General features: G+C 45.9%; 1 long non-coding RNA gene across 1 annotated transcript; it reads left to right on the forward strand.

Moving 5' to 3' along the window:
* The first annotated feature begins 3307 nt into the window (after nucleotides 1-3307).
* Nucleotides 3308-18256, forward strand: LOC121232821. Its single transcript, XR_005931711.1, has 3 exons — nucleotides 3308-3319; nucleotides 4767-4771; nucleotides 18150-18256. It is a non-coding gene; the product is annotated as an uncharacterized LOC121232821 (long non-coding RNA).
* Nucleotides 18257-19142: the final 886 nt, after the last annotated feature.

Below are 19142 nucleotides of genomic sequence, written 5' to 3' on the forward strand. Positions count from 1 at the left end.
GTAAGTAAGGGCTGGCCTGCTTGTTTGAGAGTGGTAGCAGCCACTGTAATGATAATACAGGAGGCTCGAAAATTGACTTTGGGAAGAATGATGGTGGTATATGTGCCACACATGGTGATATCAGTGTTGGAGCAAAAGGGGGGCCATTAGCTATCCCTGAGCAGAATGATGAAGTAACAGGTAATTTTAATGGAGCAAGATGATGTGATTTTGAAAACCACTAACTTAACTAATCCTGCAGTCTTTCTGAATTCTGTACAGGAAGAAGGACAACTGGAACATGATTGCCTGACTACCATTGAATATGTATATTCCAGTCGAGAGGATCTGAAGGATATACCTATAGACAATCCGGACTGGGAATTGTACACAGATGGTAGCAGTTTCGTCGAAAATGGAATCCGTTACACAGGATATGCGGTAACAACTGAAAAATCAGTTATAGAAGCCAATGCTTTGTCCTGCACAACTTCAGCTCAGAAGGCGGAATTAGTGGCTTTGACAAGGGCTCTAGAATTGAGTGAAGAAAAGAAAGTAAATATCTGGACTGATTCAAAATATGCATTTGGTGTGGTGCGTGTCCATGGGATTTTACGGAAAGAAAGAGGATTACTGTCCTCTCAGGGATCCAACATTAAATATAAAGAAGAAATTTTGCACTTATTACAAGCAGTCCAGAAGCCAACTGAGGTAGCAATCATGCACTGTAAAGCACATCAATCAGGAGATACAAAAGAGATCATAGGGAATAGATTAGCAGATAAAGCAGCTAGGGAAGCAGCCAAAAGGAATGCCTTACAAATGGCATTAAATCCTACAAAAACTATTGCATTACCAAAGGAAAAACCTAAGTACTCAGAGGAAGATGAGAAATTAGGGAGGTTATTAAATGCAAGGAAAAATCAGGCAGCATGGTTGGTGACATCAAAAGGTCAAGTACTAATCCCACCACTTGTAATGAGGGAAATAATACAGACAAAACATAAGGAATGTCATTGGGGAGCGGAAGCATTAATAACTCTCTTGAGAAGGCAAGTAGTATCAGTAAAAATGCTAGAAATAGCTAAAACGACAACTGCAAAATGTGAGATATGTTTGAAAAACAATCCAGTTGTAAAGAAAAAGGTCCAAATGGGAATAGTGAAATCAGGAATGGAAACAGGAGATTATTGGCAAATAGATTTTTCAGAGTGTCGTGGTTTCAGCCCAGCCGGTAACAAAGGACCACGCAGCCACTCTCTCACTCCTCCCGGCCCCCTCCGGTGGGATAGGGGGGAGACGGAGGAGAGAAAAAAAAAAAACCTGGAACCTCGAGGGTTGAGATAAGCGCAGTTTACTGGGACAACGCAAAAAAAAGTTACAACAACAACAACGGTACTAATGAAAGAGTATACAAAAAAAGAGTGATGCACAGTGCAACTGCTCACCACCCGGGACCTGACGCTCCGCCACTTCCCCCACCGAAAATCGAGAGAGAGAGCAGGAGAGCCCTCCCCCCGGCCCACTCCCCATATATATACTGGGCATGATGTCACATGGTGTATTGGGTCTGGCTGAGATGGAGTTAATAGTCCCCATAGCAGCCCTCATAGAACTGTGCTCTGCATTAGTAGCTAGAGAGATGTTGATAACACACCAGTGTTTTGGCTACTGCTGAGCAGCGCTGGCACAGCATCAAGGCTGTCTCTCCAACATTTTTGCCCCCTCCCTCAATGGCAGGCTGGGGCAGGGCAAGATCTTGGGAGGGGACATAACCAGGACAGCTGACCTAAACTAACCAAACAGATATTCCATACCATATGACGTCAGCCCAGATATAAAAGCTAAGTAAAGGGAGACGGAAGGGAAGGCATTTTTGTCTTCCGGAGCAACCATCACGCGTACTGAAGCCCTGCTTCCCAGGAAGTGGCCAGACATCGCCTGCTGATGGGAAGTAGAGAATAATATCATTTGTTTTTCTTTGCTTTCGCGCGCGACCTTTGCTTTCATTTTATTAAACTGTCCTTATCTTGACCCATGAGCCTTTTGTTATATTTTCTCCCCCCTGTCCAGCTAAGAAGGGGGAGTGATAGAGCGGCTTTGGTGGGCACCTGGCACCCAGCCAGGGTCAACCCACCACACATGGTATGGAATAGCTCCTTGGCTAGTTCAGGTCAGCTGCCCCGGCTATGCCCCCCCACCTCCCAGGTTCCTGTAAAAATTAACTCTATCCCAGCTGAACCCAGGACATTATCCACCCCTTATTCTATATCATTTACATTATGCCCAGATCTTACATTTTCCAATTAACCACTACCACTTTCCTTGTCTTATATATATATATATATATGTATATGGACACACACACACACACACACACAAATAGTATTCCCTTAGTCAATGGGTTATCACTCCAATGTGTCCATCAATTTTATTTAGTCCATGACTTTGGGGCTCCATCTGTTGTAACACTTCTTCAGTATAAGAGAGATGGTGTGAGGTGTTGGGTTGTTGTATGCTGCCTCTGGAACTTCTGGCTGGTACATTTGGTGCAACCCACACCCTTGGTCTGCAGGTCGAAGATGTTGATCTTGAGGAAATTGCTGGGCGCAAGTTCAAGTTCTATCACTGTTGTTCTTGGCTCAGTTTCAAAGTCCATTCTTCAGTCATTTGGGTAATTCTTACAGTAATACCCTTGATATGGCATATAGACACTATAGATACAATGACATACATTGGCAGGTTATTTAGCAGTTAAATATCATACAGCCTAGTTCACTGGCTATTCTATCCCAAAATCAAATCTCCCTGAGGTACACATCGAACTTCCCCATCCTTCTGCATCACCCACCAGGTGTACCCAGGTCCCTGAGCAAAAACAACCCCTTGGATGGGTTTGTCTCTGCGTGAGGGAGGACTAACCCAGACTGTCTTTCCTAACATACTCCTCATGTGCACTACAGGAACTTTATCCCCTTCTACAGTATGTGGAAGTCTTGGTTGGGCGGGGCCCGCCCGATTGGTGGATCCTCTAGTATTAACTAACCAGGTGGCTTTTGTTAAATGTGTATCCCAATGTTTGAAAGTTCCACCCCTCATTGCTCTCAATGTAGTCTTTAACAGTCCATTGTATCGCTCAATTTTCCCAGAGGCTGGTGCATGGTAGGGGATATGATACATCCACTCAATGCCATGCTCTTTGGCCCAGGTGTCTATGAGGTTGTTTCGGAAATGAGTCCCGTTGTCTGACTCAATTCTTTCTGGGGTGCCGTGTTGCCATAAAACTTTCTCTTCAAGTCCCAGGATAGTGTTCTGGGCAGTGGCGTGGGACACAGGATATGTTTCCAGCCATCCAGTGGTTGCTTCCACCATTGTAAGCACATGGCACTTGCCTTGGCGGGTTCGTGGGAGTGTGATATAGTCAATCTGCCAGGCCTCCCCATGTTTATATTTCAGCCATCGCCCTCCATACGATAGGGGTTTCAGCCGCTTGGCTTGCTTAATTGCAGCACATGTTTCACATTCATGGATAACCTGTGCGATAGTGTCCATGGTTAAGTCCACCCCTCGATCACGAGCCCATCTATATGTTGCATCTCTTCCCTGATGGCCCGAGGTATCATGGGCCCACTGAGCCATAAATAGCTCACCCCTACGTTGCCAGTCCAGGTCCACCTGAGACACTTCAACCTTGGCGGCCTGATCTGCCTGCTGGTTGTTTTGATGTTCTTCAGTGGCCCGACTCTTGGGTACATGAGCATCTACGTGGTGTACTTTTACCACTAGCTTCTCTATCCGAACAGCAATATCTTGCCACAGTGCGGCAGCCCAAATGGGTTTACCTCTGCACTGCCAGTTGCTCTGCTTCCATTGCTGTAACCACCCCCACAGGGCATTTGCCACCATCCATGAGTCAGTATAGAGATAGGGCACTGGCCACTTCTCTCTTTCAGCAATGTCTAACGCTAGCTGGATGGCTTTCACCTCTGCAAACTGGCTCGATTCACCTTCTCCTTCAGCAGTTTCTGCGACTAGTCGTGTAGGACTCCATACAGCAGCCTTCCACCTCCGATGCTTTCCCACAATGCGACAGGACCCATCAGTGAACAGAGCATATGGCCTCTCATTTTCTGGCAGTTTATTATACAGCGGGGCCTCTTCAGCCCGTGTCACCTCCTCCTCTGGCGACATTCCAAAATTTTTGCCTTCTGGCCAGTCCATGATCACTTCCACAATTCCTGGGTGACTGGGGTTTCCTATGCGAGCCCGTTGTGTGATCAGTGCGGCCCACTTACTCCACGTGGCATCCGTTGCATGATGTGTAGAGGAGACTTTCCCTTTGAACATCCAGCCTAGCACTGGCAGTCGGGGTGCTAAAAGGAGCTGTGTTTCAGTACCAACCACTTCTGAGGCTGCTCGAACTCCTTCATATGCTGCCAATATCTCTTTTTCAGTTGGAGTATAGCGAGCCTCGGATCCTCTGTATCCCCGACTCCAAAACCCCAGGGGTCGGCCTCGGGTCTCCCCAGGTGCTTTCTGCCAGAGGCTCCAGGTAGGGCCATTCTCCCCGGCTGCAGTGTAGAGCACATCTTTAACATCTTGTCCTGCCCGGACTGGCCCAAGAGCTACTGCATGAACAATCTCCCGCTTAATTGGTTCAAAAGCTTGTCGTTGCTCAGGCCCCCATTTAAAATCATTCTTCTTCTGGGTAACTTGGTAGAGAGGACTTACAATTTGACTGTAATTTGGAATATGCATTCTCCAAAAGCCCACAACACCTAAGAAAGCTTGTGTTTCCTTTTTATTAGTTGGTGAGGACATAGCTGCTATTTTGTTGATCACATCCATTGGGATCTGATGACGCCCGTCTTGCCATTTTATTCCTAAGAACTGGATCTCCTGTGCAGGTCCCTTGACCTTACTTTCTTTTATGGCAAAACCAGCCTTCAAAAGGATTTGGATTATTTTCTTCCCTTTCTCAAAAACTTCTTCTGCCGTGTTGCCCCATACGATGATGTCATCAATGTATTGCAGGTGCTCTGGAGCTTCACCTTTTTCCAGTGCAGTCTGGATTAGTCCATGGCAAATGGTGGGGCTGTGTTTCCACCCCTGGGGCAGTCGATTCCAGGTGTACTGGACACCCCTCCAAGTGAAAGCAAACTGTGGCCTGCACTCCGCTGCCAAAGGAATGGAAAAAAATGCATTAGCAATGTCAATTGTGGCATACCACTTAGCTGCCTTTGATTCCACTTCATATTGAAGCTCTAACATATCTGGCACAGCAGCACTCAGCGGTGGCGTGACTTCATTCAGCCCACGATAATCTACTGTTAGTCTCCATTCCCCATTACATTTCCGCACGGGCCATATGGGACTATTAAAGGGTGAGTGAGTCTTGCTGATCACTCCTTGACTCTCCAATTGGCAAATGAGCTTATGGATGGGGATCAGGGAGTCTCAGTTGGTGCAATATTGCCGCCGGTGCACCGTCGTGGTAGCAATTGGCACCTGTTGTTCTTCAACCTTCAGCAACCCCACAACCAAAGGGTCTTGAGAGAGACCAGGCAGGGTAGACAGCTGTTCAATCTCCTCCGTCTCCAATGCAGCTATACCAAAAGCCCAATGGTACCCTTTTGGGTCCTTGAAATACCCCTTCCTGAGATAATCTATACCAAGGATGCACAGGGCCTCTGGGCCAGTTGCAATGGGGTGTTTATGCCATTCATTCCTGGTTAGACTCATTTCAGCTTCTAATACGGTTAGCTCTTGGGATCCCCCTGTCACACCAGAGATACAGATGGGTTCTGCCCCTTTATAACTTGATGGCATTAGGGTGCATTGTGCACCAGTGTCTACTAGAGCCTTATATTCCTGTGGGTCTGATGTGCCAGGCCATCGAATCCACACTGTCCAGTAGACTCGGTTGTCCCTCTCCTCCACCTGGCTGGAGGCAGGGCCCCTCTAATCCTGGTTAGAATATTCGTCACTCACTTTTCGCACACGTGAATCAGAAGTCCCTTCAAGAGGATCAGAAATGAGATCAGCCCTTCTACTGCATCTGGGGGACTGCTCACAGGAAACTGGAGCAGCAGTTTTCCAAGAAGAATCCTCTTTTCTGGTTGCTTTTTCTCGCAACTCCCGTACCCGTGCATCCAGGACTGAGGTAGGTTTTCCATCCCACTTCCTCATGTCCTCTCCATGGTCACGCAGGTAAAACCACAGGTTAGCCCATCGTGTGTACTTTCTCTCTCCTCTCTCTTGGGCAGAGGAATGCTTACTCCCAATAGCTGCGATGCGGGCCTGTACAGGTGGGGAGGAGGACATATCCACTTTGAATTGCTGGAACTCTCGGGACAATTCCTCTACAGCTGAGACACAGGCCCGTAGGGAGGAAGAGAGACTTCCTTCGTATTGCCGGAGTTGGACAGCCAATTCATCCACCGTTTGTCCATGGCCTTCTTTCCAGGACATTACTGCCAATGAGTTGGCATAGGTTGGTGGTGCACTTCGTAGAAACTTCCGCCACATGGGTTGTGTGCATTGGACTTCATCTGGGTCTGTGGGTGACTGCCCATTTTCTGGATCATTATAAATCACCTCCAGCACGGCTAATTCCCTCAGGTACTGGATACCTCTCTCCATGGTGGTCCACTTGCCTTGGTGACATGTAACTTCATCCTTGAAGGGGTATCTTTCCTTTACACCTAACAGAAGTCGCCTCCAGAGGCTGAGGACTTGTGTTTTTCTCCCAATCGCCTTGTCGATGCCCCCTTCCCTAGACAGAGATCCCAACTGCTTGGCTTCCTTACCCTCTAATTCCACACTACTAGCCCCATTATCCCAGCATCGGAGCAGCCAGGTAACAACGTGCTCACCTGGGTGGCGGCTAAAATCTTTTCGCATGTCGCGCAACTCACTCAGGGATAGAGATCGGGTGATTATTTCAGGTTCTGCCTCTTCCTCCTGTTCTCGCGATGACCCTGGTTCATCTTCATCTCTCACTGAGCGAACTGATTTCTTTGTGTGTTTCTTTTTCTGTACAGGGGCGACTGATACTGGCACAGGTTGGTTCTCTGGTTTAGCTGCAGTATCTGTCACTGGGGTTGGGGTAGCCACGCTGCCTGTTGCTGGGGTAGGGGTAGCCACGGTGCCTGTTGCCAGGGTAGGGGTAGCCATGGTGCCTGCTGTCGGGGTAGGGGTAGCCATGGTGCCTGCTGTCCTGTTTTCCATCTTTTCCCCCTTTTCTCCCTGAGGGTGCTGCCTAATATCAAGCAGTGTTTGGTAGATACTGGCCAGGGCCCAGCACAGTGCAGCGAGTTGTACGTCTTTGGAATAGCCACAGCATTTTTCTTTCAAATATTCTACCACTTCATGAGGGTTCTGTAGTTGTTCGGGAGTGAACTTCCAAGCCACTGGGGGTGAGAAGTTCTCTAGATACCTGCCCATATCCTCCCACATGCCGTGCCACCCATGAATATCCAGCTTTGGGGCAGATCTCTGGGTGGTACTCTTAAAGAGCCTTTTTGTAGCCCTAAACAAGACCTGAAACATATTCAGGAGGCATAGCACTAACAGCACACTGGCTTGCGCATCCCAAGGATATTCAAAGTTCTTAAAAGCTGTTGCAATTAGTCGGAAGGAGAGAAGGGAGGCAAACGGACGGGGGGAACTATCCCCCCCTAACTTCCCCATGGATTGGCTGTAATTACCAATAAAATCCGATAGAAGGTGCCCAAAGTATGGAAATGATATCACTGCCTCATACAGATACCAGCTTAACCTCATGACCAGTGATGTAATCATTTCACAAGTCGACATTGCCCAGTACAGCAAAATGATAATCCCAATCACTCTCCCAGAGGTGAGAAACGTAACTACAGGCAATACATAGAGCATATAAGGACTTACAAAACGCCACCATGTAAACAAATTAATCAACACTGTGACTAACATCTATTTATCTAATATAAGGAATGCGTATGACAAATTTGTTTCAACACACTCTAGCCAGATCTGTTGTTATCTCAACCCTTCCTGCCCCATGTTGGGCGCCAAAAAGGACTGTCGTGGTTTCAGCCCAGCTGGTAACAAAGGACCACGCAGCCGCTCGCTCACTCCTCCCGGCCCCCTCCGGTGGGATAGGGGGGAGACGGAGGAGAGAAAAGAAAAAAAACTGGAACCTCGAGGGTTGAGATAAGCGCAGTTTACTGGGACAACGCAAAAAAAAAGTTACAACAACAACAACGGTACTAATGAAAGAGTATACAAAAAACCAGTGATGCACAGTGCAACTGCTCGCCACCCGGGACCCGACGCTCTGCCACTTCCCCCACTGAAAATCGAGAGAGAGAGCAGGAGAGCCCTCCCCCCGGCCCACTCCCCATATATATACTGAGCATGATGTCACATGGTATGGAATAGCTCCTTGGCTAGTTCAGGTCAGCTGCCCCGGCTATGCCCCCCCCACCTCCCAGGTTCCTGTAAAAATTAACTCTATCCCAGCTGAACCCAGGACACAGAGCTACCTCAACAAAATGGTATCGATACATTCTGGTAGGGGTTGATACTTTTACAGGATGGCCGGAAGCCTTTCCCTGTTGGACCAATCAAGCAAAGGAGGTCATTAAATGGCTATTACAAGAAGTTATCCCGAGATTTGGGGTACCTATTGGAATCTCTTCTGATGGAGGTTCCCATTTTGTTGCAGAAGTAGTGCAGGGCGTTAGTAGAATTTTGGGAATTACTTGGGACTTACATACGCCTTGGAGGCCACAACCTAGTGGAAAAGTAGAGAGAATCAATCAGACATTAAAAAGACAAGTTAGTAAAATATGTCAGGAAACTAATTTGAAATGGCCTCAGGCACTCCCACTGGCCCTTTTACGAATTCGGGTTCAACCAAAGAGTGGGACATTAATCAGTCCTTGTGAGTTACTATATGGAAAACCTTATGAATCCCTTGAACCAAATTTGAGCGTACATCTAAAAGGAAAACAAGATGTATATAACTATCTGCTTTCTTTAGGAAAAACTTTAACTGTGCTTCGGAGTGCGGATGTTTGGAACAGGCCTCTGTCTTTGGAAAATCCAGTACATGATTTCCAACCAGGGGATTATGTCTATGTGAAGACATGGACTTCTGAACCTCTTCAGGAACGCTGGAAAGGACCCTTTCAAATATTGCTGACTACTTTCACCGCTGTCAAGATCGCTGAATCAGATGCATGGATCCACTATACTCTGGTGAAGTGAGATGGGTTGTCCCTGGCTGGTTGCCAGGTGCCCACCAAAGCCGTTCTATCACTCCCCCTCCTCAGCTGGACAGGGGAGAGAAAATATAACAAAGAGCTTGTGGGTCGAGATAAGGACAGGAGAGATCACTCACCAATTACCGTCACGGGCAAAACAGACTCAACTTGGGGAAAATTAACTCACTTTATTACAAATCAACCAGAGCAGGGTAATGAGAAATAAAACCAAATCTCAGAACACCTTCCCTCCACCCCTCCCTTCTTCCCGGGTACAACTTCACTCCCGGATTCTCTACCAACCCCCCCAGCGGCACAGGGGGACGGGGAATGGGGTTTATGGTCAGTTCATCACACGTTATCTTCTGCCGCTTCATCCTCCTCAGGGGGAGGACTCATCACACTCTTCCCCTGCTCCAGCGTGGGGTCCCACCCACGGGAGACAGTCCTCCACGAACTTCTCCAACGTGGGCCCTTCCCACGGGCTGCAGTTCTTCACGAACTGCTCCAGCATGGGTCCTTTCCACGACGTGCAGTCCTTCAGGAGCACACTGCTCCAGCGTGGGTCCCCCACGGGGTCACCAAGTCCTGCCAGAAAACCTGCTCCGTGGGCTCCTCTCTCCACAGATCCACAGGTCCTGCCAGGAGCCTGCCTCAGCGCGGGCTTCCCACGGGGTCACAGCCTCCTTCGGGGCACCCACCTGCTCCACCGTGGACCTCCATGGACTGCAGGGGGACAGCCTGCCTCACCATGGTCTTCACCACGGGCTGCAGGGGAATCTCTGCTCCGGCGCCTGGAGCACCTCCTCCCCCTCCTTCTTCACTGACCTTGGTGTCTGCAGGGTTGTTTCTCTTACATGTTCTCACTCCTCTCTCCAGCTGCCGTTTCCTGTCTGTCCCAACTTTTTTTCCTTCTTAAAAATGTTATCACAGAGGCATTACCACTATCTCTGATTGGCTCGGCCTTGGCCGGCGGCGGGTCCGTCTTAGAGCCGGCTGGTATTGGCTCTCTCTCGAACACAGGGGAAGCTTCCAGCAGCTTCTTACAGAAGCCACCCCTGTAACCCCCCCCGCTACCAAAACCTTGCCACACAAAGCCAATACATGAAGAAAGCTCCACCATCCTGGAAAGTTGTATACAGAGATCCTAGAACTTCAAAATTGACTTTGAAGCATGTCTAATTTTGTGTATTGTTTTGGAGTCTGGGGAAAATGGATTTTGATTTGCAGAATAATGTTGGTGGGAGCTTGGTCTGAGGTTGTGACTGAACGACAGGTAACAGTAAACTATGGAGGTACTTTGGGATTGGAATGTAATTTTACTCAGATTTCAGAATTTGATCCTGACAAGTTAGAAATGAGTTGGATGAGAGGCAAGAAGAAAGGTGAGTTTCTATCAAGGCAAATTGAGCTGAAGAAAAAGACAAGAAATAAGAGACAAGTTGAACAATTAATTTATCTCCCAAAGAAAACCCAGGAAGAAAATTTGATGGTTGGACTGATTAAGGGATTTGCTAATTTCCAGAATGTGACACAAATTACTGCCTGTTTACCAATACCAAGGGCAGTTGGTGAATCCATTCCAGGGGGAATTTTGACAATGAATTTGACTAATTTAGAACATAGAAATGTGACTACCCACTGTGAACAAAGGCCAGTAGTTGGATGGCAAGAACAATTGACAAATATTAAGAAACAATGGAAGTCTCCAGGGAGCAGGGTAGATTGCAAAAAAATTGTTAAATTCTGTTTTTACTAAAATTGGGAGATTTCATAATGTAGGGTACTGTACTTAGGATGAACAAGTTAAGAGAAATGTAACTAGAATGATCATGGAATGGAAATGTGATAAGACTAATCAGACTATATCAGAAAGGGCAGTTAGTTGGGATTCAGTATGGTCTATGACCATACTGTCTCAATTCCAATATATGGCCAAAGCTCCTTGGTGCTTTACTTGGGAAGGGTCAATTTTTACAGCTTGGCCATCAGTAAATGACGGAGGGAGTACATTACGAGAAAAGGAAAATTTAGTATCTTGGTGGAAATGTGAGAAAATATACAACTGCAGTACTAAAGACATGTCAATTCAAAGAATTCCCCCTTTAGCTGCAGCCTTGAAGTATGGCTGCTTGTGTAGAGGACTTAAAAATTATCTCAAATTGACTGAAACCTTTAAACCTAAAAGAGGAACAATATTTAGTTGCAGAAAAACTACCATTCAGAGTCCAGGACACTTAGTTTGGGCAATGAGTGACGGAACCTGGACAACCCATCTGCCTCTTGATGGGAAGGTAAAACAAATCACCTTGGGAATGCCAACATTATGCCCAATTTGGAAAAAGTCTCTTTTAAATGATCTTTAGAAAATTTGAAATTGGAACGGGCGAAAAAGTCAGAAATAGATGATGAATGGAATGAACCCTCTACTGGAGTTAGAATCAGTTGGGCCCTAGAATCTTTACTAACCTCTTTGGCAATATACAGGAATCGAGACTGGCTGTACTGATTAACAGGACAGGTAGAGAAACTGGCCAATGTGACCAGAAAAGGATTTAGAGATCTAAATATACAATTACAGGCCACTTCCAAAATGACTCTGCAAAATAGAATGGCTTTAGATATATGCTTTTACTTAAATAACATGGAGTGTGTGGATATTTGAAAGACAGAGTGGACCGCTGTTGTATACACATTCCGAATGTAACTCAGGATGTAGAACATGATTTGGAATTATTGGGAAAAATTGAGAAAGACACAGAAGAGTTGCAACAAGATATGCAATAGAGTTGGATAGACAAGATCTTTAAGGGATTAGGCTGGAATCTAAGTTCTTGGATTAAATCATTGATTAGTACAGCATTAACTTTGTTGATAATCTCTTTAATGATCATTTTGATTTATTATTTTCTGAAAAAGCAAATTACTCGTAAGACTTCTTTTAATCGCATGATCACCCAAGCTGTTGCAAGAAAACAAAATGGACAATCAATCCCAGAGTTTCCTCCAGCTTATAGTGAATAATTAGTAAAATTATAGTGAAAGTATTGAAATGATTTTCAAAACTTTCAAAGGGGGGAAATGTTACAATACAAAAATCAGTTTTGTACTTACAAGTTAAAATTGTAACTACAGGGAATTGTGTTAGGTACAATGAATCATGTTAGGTATAACCCTAGAAACCTCATATATTTTCTGTCAAATTTTGTGTTTAAGAACTAGCATTATGATTGAAACGATAGACAAGAGTGTAGCCAGGGGACTAGCTAATAGAGGTAATTACAAGAGTGTAGTTAAGTGATTAACTAGTATTTACTCATAAGTTTTGCAGTTCTTTGCTCTTATGACTAGATGTTCCTGTACACTAGATGAGAACAATGTTGAAATTGATCACATGTGACTGAAATTGCACTAAGCTTCAAGATCAAAGAACAAGGACAAGAACAAAGACTTCAAGGACAGCCAACAAGAACTTCAAATGGGTCGGTGGTCGCAAAAGCAGCCCTTCGACTCAAATGGATCCTTCATTGCGCATGATCAGATGTAGGCAGTACTAAGATAATCAGTTGCAATCATTTTTATGTATATGTATACTAACCTGATTAATATGCAATTAGTTATTCTATATAACTTGTTAGTGCTAGAGCTGTGGTATGCACGCTAGGTGGAACTATCCCACGTGCATCCAGCGCTGCAATAAACGAAGTGCCTGCTTCTTAACTTCTCATTGCTGTTAAGGAGTTTTATTCCGGATTTTGGCAACACAACCACTGGAAAGCCTCCCAGAAACAGTTCACTACCCCACCTCCGCAGGGCACATCCTGTTTCGGCTGCTTGCGACTACTTGCTTGGTTGTTTGAGACAAAAAGGTTGCCAGTCTCTCACAGTCTCTCGGTCCCTCACAACATCCATAGATGTGATTCCCAGATAGAATGAACTAAGGGACAGATATTTTTATAAAACAGTATTTCAGTGCTCTTCCATAGGATAGTGTGGTGGTGCAGACCCTGGGCCACTCTGAGATCTCAGGATAAGCCATGCATGCTTTGGGAAAACTTCCCATCCTGCTGTTATTTGATTACAAGTGCAGAGACTTATGGGCACCAGGCACCCCCTGGCCACTCCTGGGCCATCTGCTTCCTGAATTGAAGGAATGACTCAGCACAAACTGTGGCCAGAATGTAAAATACTGACCAAAGCCAATCATCTTGAGACCCTATAAATAGCGATCCAAGGAGAGACCTTTTGAGCTCTCTGGGACCCCAGTGGGCTGTGTGACCCAGTATCTCTCCCCCCTGCCCCCGAGCTGGGACGCCTCTCAGGGTAGATTTTGCAAGGATTTAAAGATTGTCTGTTGACGATTTCATGAGGACTTAAAGGCCAGATTTCACGAGGTTTACTGACCGTCCCTTGATGAATGCTGGCACATAAAAGAGGAGTAATTCACGAAACTCATGAAAGGGAAATTTTAATCATAGGTTAACCTCTGTGATGTACTTAAGCCACCTTAAAAAGGCCACAAAGGTCTTGTGAAACAGGATAGCCTTTGTACAAACAACGCATGCCTTGCTGACAACTGTGCCCCTGAAGAAGAACTAAAAGACTGATGAGAAGGGAACGTGCTACCCCAGGAGGCACCGAAAGTTGAATAATTGCTAATAGGCGTGAAGTCAGCAAAGGTCTTCGGTAACTGGAGGGAAGGTAAGGGCAGCAAGGGGAGATGAGGACCACCGACTCAATTAGAGACCAAAAAGACTTACCCCCTCCCCACTCTCCTTGAGCCTGCGCTGCAGAATAAAAGAGCACTGTACCTATAATTCGAAGCGGGGAAAACTTTAGCCCGATAGAAACTGTGGTAGATAAGCGACTACCAGTAACAGTTTTGGGGAAGAGCTTTGGAAACTGAATATGTAAAACTAAACTGTATAAATTGCTTACCCGTTTAGGTATGAGGTGTGCTACCTTTGTGGATTACCACCCAGCCCCCATCTTTGCGTAAATATGAATTGGAATAAAATACCTCTGCTATGTGTGTATATTGGCATTTTGCACACCAGGTAAACAACCCCACTTGAGGGACAACATCTGGGGGGGTGGGGTAAAATTTGGTTCAGAACTGTTGTATCTGTGCGTGTGCATTTGCAGTTTTGGTTCGGAACTATTTGCCTGTCTGCCTCTGTGTGATATGGTTCAGAACTATCTTGTCTCTGTGTGGTTCAGAACTGTTTTATCTGTCTGCACGTGTGTGTGATTTGATCTAACCTCCATCTGTGTGTGCAACCCTGCCGTAAGTTTCAGGTCACCCTTGCCATTTTCGAATCTTTAACTAAGTCGCAAATTTGATTGTAACAAATTCCATTGAATCACTCTGTTAAATTGGCTGATGATTAAATACTGTTAAAATTATACAACCTAATCTTGTGATCTATCTCAAAAATATTAATAAATCCTAAATTGCTGCTAAACCAAAGCCGTGTAACAAAATCTCATTTGTGACAGATGTGAGGAAGCCAGCATTCAAAGAAAAGTCAGAGACAAGGAGCTGGGTATCAGGAGCTGGGAACTACAGACATAAATATGCTTGGGGCCTCAGTGTTGACCTGATTTTTTCTGATTTTTTTCTGATGTCAGCACTCTTCTGGACTAAGTGCATTGGGTCAATATTTCAGACATGGAGAAATTGCATACTGGGAGATTTTCAGAAGCATCTGGAGGATATATGATCAGAACATAAGGTCTTCTGGAAGTCCATAGGGCTTCTGTCCTGTCCTGGTTTCAGCTGGGATAGAGTTAATAGTCTTCCTAGTAGCTGGTATAGTGCTATGTTTTTGAGCTAGGTATGAGAAGAATGTTGATAACACTGACGTTTTCAGTTGTTGCTAAGTAATGTTTAGACTAAGTCAAGGATTTTTCAGCTTCTCGTGCCCAGCCAGCGAGAAAGCTGGAGGGGCACAAGAAGTTGGCACAGGACACATCCAGGGCAGCTGACCCAAAGTGGCCAAAGGGGTATTCCACACCATGTGACGTCATGTCTACTGTATAAACTGAATAGTGGTGCTTAGTTGCTGGCTGGGGTTAAACCACGACAGTCACCCAAAATGATTTATAGGATGGCTCATTGCCTTTATAATATCAGCTATCATTATTGCAGCTACTGCCGCTGTTGCTGCCAGAGCGCTTGCGAAATCCGTTCAGACTGCTCACACAGCAGCTAATTGTGGTGGGTTGACCTTGGCTGGGTGCCAGGTGCCCACCAAAGCCGCTCTATCACTCCCCCTCCTCAGCTGGACAGGGGGGAGAAAATATAACAAAAGGCTCGTGGGTCAAGATAAGGACAGTTTAATAAAGTGAAAGCAAAGGTCGCGCGCGAAAGCAAAGGAAAACAAATGATGTTATTCTCTACTTCCCATCAGCAGGCGATGTCTGGCCACTTCCTGGGAAGCAGGGCTTCAGTACACGTAGTGGTTGCTCCGGAAGACAAAAATGCCCCCCTTCCGTCTCCCTTTACTTAGCTTTTATATCTGAGCTGAGATCATATGGTATGGAATATCTGTTTGGTTAGTTTAGGTCAGCTGTCCTGGTTATGTCCCCTCCCAAGATCTTGCCCAGCCCCAGCCTGCCATTGAGGGGGGCAAAAATGTTGGAGAGACAGCCTTGATGCTGTGCCAGCACTGCTGAGCAGTAGCCAAAACACTGGTGTGTTATCAACACCTTTCTAGCTACCAATGCACTACGAGGGCTGCTATGGGGAGAATTAACTCCATCTCAGCCAGACCCAATACACTAATGTATTAGAAAATGTTACAGCTGAAATGAATACCCAGGTAGAAATTGATCAACAAATACTAGCACAATTGGATGCTTTAGAAGCAGTGGTAATTTGGCTTGGAGTGTATTGGGTTTGTGTGGCAAGGTTTTGGTAGCAGGGGGGTTACAGGGGTGGCTTCTGTGGGGGCTGCTGGAGGCTTCCCCTGTGTCCGACAGAGCCAATGCGGGCCGGCTCTAAGACGGACCTGCCGTTGGCCAAGGCCAAGCCAATCAGTGGCAGTGGTAGCGCCTCTATCTACAAAAAAAAAAAAAAAAAAGGGGGGGGGGGAGAGAGAGAAAGAACAAAAACCAACCAAACAAAAAAAGCTGGAGAGGAGGAAGAGAAAACAGGTTGCAGGACACACAGAAATGGCAGCTGAAGAGAAGAGTGAGAACATGTAAGAGAAACAAACCTACCGAGGTCAGTGAAGAAGGAGGGGGAGGAGATGCCTCAGGCGCCAGAGCAGAGATTCCCCTGCAGCCCGTGGTGAAGACCATGGTGAGGCAGGCTGTCCCCCTGCAGCCCATGGAGGTCCACGGTGGGGCAGATATCCACCTGCAGCCTGTGGAGGACCCCACACCAGAGCAGGTGGGTGCCCGAAGGAGGCTGTGACCCCGTGGGAACCCCGCGCTGGAGCAGGCTCCTGGCAGGACCTGCGGATCTGTGGAGAGAGGAGCCCACGGAGGGGGTTTTCTGGCAGGACCTATGACCCTGTGGGGGACCAACACTGGAACAGTGTGCTCCTGAAGGACTGCACGCGGCAGAAAGGACCCATGCTGGAGAAGTTCTTAGAGGACTGTCTCCAGTGGGAGAGATCTCACGCTGGAACAGGGGAAGAGTGTGATGAGTGCTGCCGCTTAGGAGGATGAAGTGACAGAGATAACGTGATGAACTGACTGCAAACCTCATTTCCCATCACCCTGTCCAGCTGAGGAGAGAGGAGTGATAGAATAGCTTTGGTGGGCGCCTGGCGTCCAGCCAGGGTCAACCCATCACATGGAGATAGACAAAGTGCATTACAAAATAGAATTGACGTGTGGAAACAGACTCCACAATCAGTGAGATTGTAAAGTAGGTATGTTTATTCAGCGCTGGGCAGCACGGGGGGTAGTCCCACCAAAGTCGTGCGTGCCTGACTCAGCAGTTCGCTTCAAATTTATACAGTCAAGTGTTACATATACATGGAGTTTCGCAATACGCCTATACATAGGCATGATCTATCCCCACTTCATATTAAAATTAGTTCCAAAAGTCACAAGGCCAGTCTTGGCTGGTTTTTGGGGTCGACTGTTGCTTCTTATCAGGGACTATCTCCTGCCCCAGCCAGCCTCAACAATGCAAACATTAAGCATCACTTCTCATCCTCTTGGGCCAACAATGCAAACGTTAAGCATCACTTCTCATCCCCTTGGGCCAGCAATGCAAATGTTAAGCACCACTTCTCATCCCCTTGGTCCATGTCTACCTCTACTGAAATTTCTTTAACTTCATTATAAGCTAGATAATTATTAAACAGTTCTTATCTACATCCATATATCTACTATATCTACTAAGGTTCCTTTGGCTCCCCGTTTCGGTCCCCCCTTTTCTAGAAAATAGTAAATTCTTTTACTATATCCAACTCTAGTACTTCTAATGCATTGTTTCCCTATCTAGAATGTTTCACAAATTGAGCATTCGGTGATGGAGTTCAGTATTCTTTATTGCAGCGCTGGAAGCACGGGGGATCGCTCCTCCAAACGTGCTTAACCACGAGCTTAACTGTATGGGTTAAATACATGCCTTACATACATATTCACTAGATTTCCGAGAAATGTTATGCATAGTCATTAGTTATCCGAAAAGCTATTAGCATATGTAAATGTCCTTTACGCAAGCGCATTGGAGGTCTCTGGTGGTCGTCCGGAGTCCTCTGGTGGTCGTCCATAGTCTTCCTCACTTGTCCACTGTTTGACCCTTGTTGTATGAGTTTGCGCAGTATGCTCCTCTTCTGGGCCTCACAAACAACTTCTCTGCTTATCTCCTAACTTTAGCTCAGACATCACAAAAGACAGAACATCTCCCCTTATCACACAGGATACCTCCACAAACAAGACATATCATTACATACACAGGCTTATGTCCTTGGCTTGTCTACGTAAATCAACTTATGAAGACAGTTGTTAATCTTCTAACAAATTCCGAAGTCCTTTATCTGACAATACACTGAGTCAAAGCATACGTTCTATTTCTGCATCTACTAGGCCTAGTGTCAGCCTCTGCATCAAGCATTCTCTCAAAATATTTATTGGACTCGAGTTTTCGTCGCAACTGATTCTTTTTCCATTCACTGTAGGAATCTCCTGTCCTTTGGAAACACCATAAGCTGCATCGAATTGTTGTACAAAGGATTATGAGCAGAAAAATTATTACTATTGCTGTCACAAACAGTTGTTTTGGCCATGTTAAATTTGGCAACCAGGAAGTTGTTAGTTTTTCCCATACCTCAGAAAATCCCCATGATGTGTCATCCATAGTGATAAGATGTAACTCCTTAGAAATTTCCCAAATCTTTCCAATATCTGACTCTACTTGCTGTCTTTCATTTAAATAAGCACAACAGCTTTGATTTATAAGTACGCACACACCCCTTCCTTTGCGGTTAACATATCTAATGCAAGGCGATTTTGTATCGTTATCTTTGCCTAGAGCGCCAGCAGTAGTATTGGCTAAAGTCTCGACCACTGCTGATACATTGACTATTGCTTTTTCCAATTCAGATACTCCAAGCATTGGGAAAAGCCATCGTACCACACTGTGGAATGTGGTGCCTCATTCTATAAGAGGGTTAGAGGTTCTTTTAGTCCTCGTGTGGTGCCATGGGGATGGGAATATTCCCTGTAATTTTCCTAAGATAGGGAGTGTTTGTGGGATTATTATTCCCTCTGTGCATTCTCCCCACCAATCGATAGGTAAACTCTTATGTGTGTCCCCGTTTGCACAAAGGTACCAACGCCCGTCAGGGAGATTACAATTGGACGGCTCCTGAGGAGGAGGAAGATAACAACTCCCTGTTAGATTTCCCCATCCTGTATTAGCTATCCCTGTAAAGTGTGATTCATTACATC

This window comes from Aquila chrysaetos, chromosome W (assembly GCF_900496995.4).
Source record: "Aquila chrysaetos chrysaetos chromosome W, bAquChr1.4, whole genome shotgun sequence".
NCBI lineage: Eukaryota > Metazoa > Chordata > Aves > Accipitriformes > Accipitridae > Aquila > Aquila chrysaetos.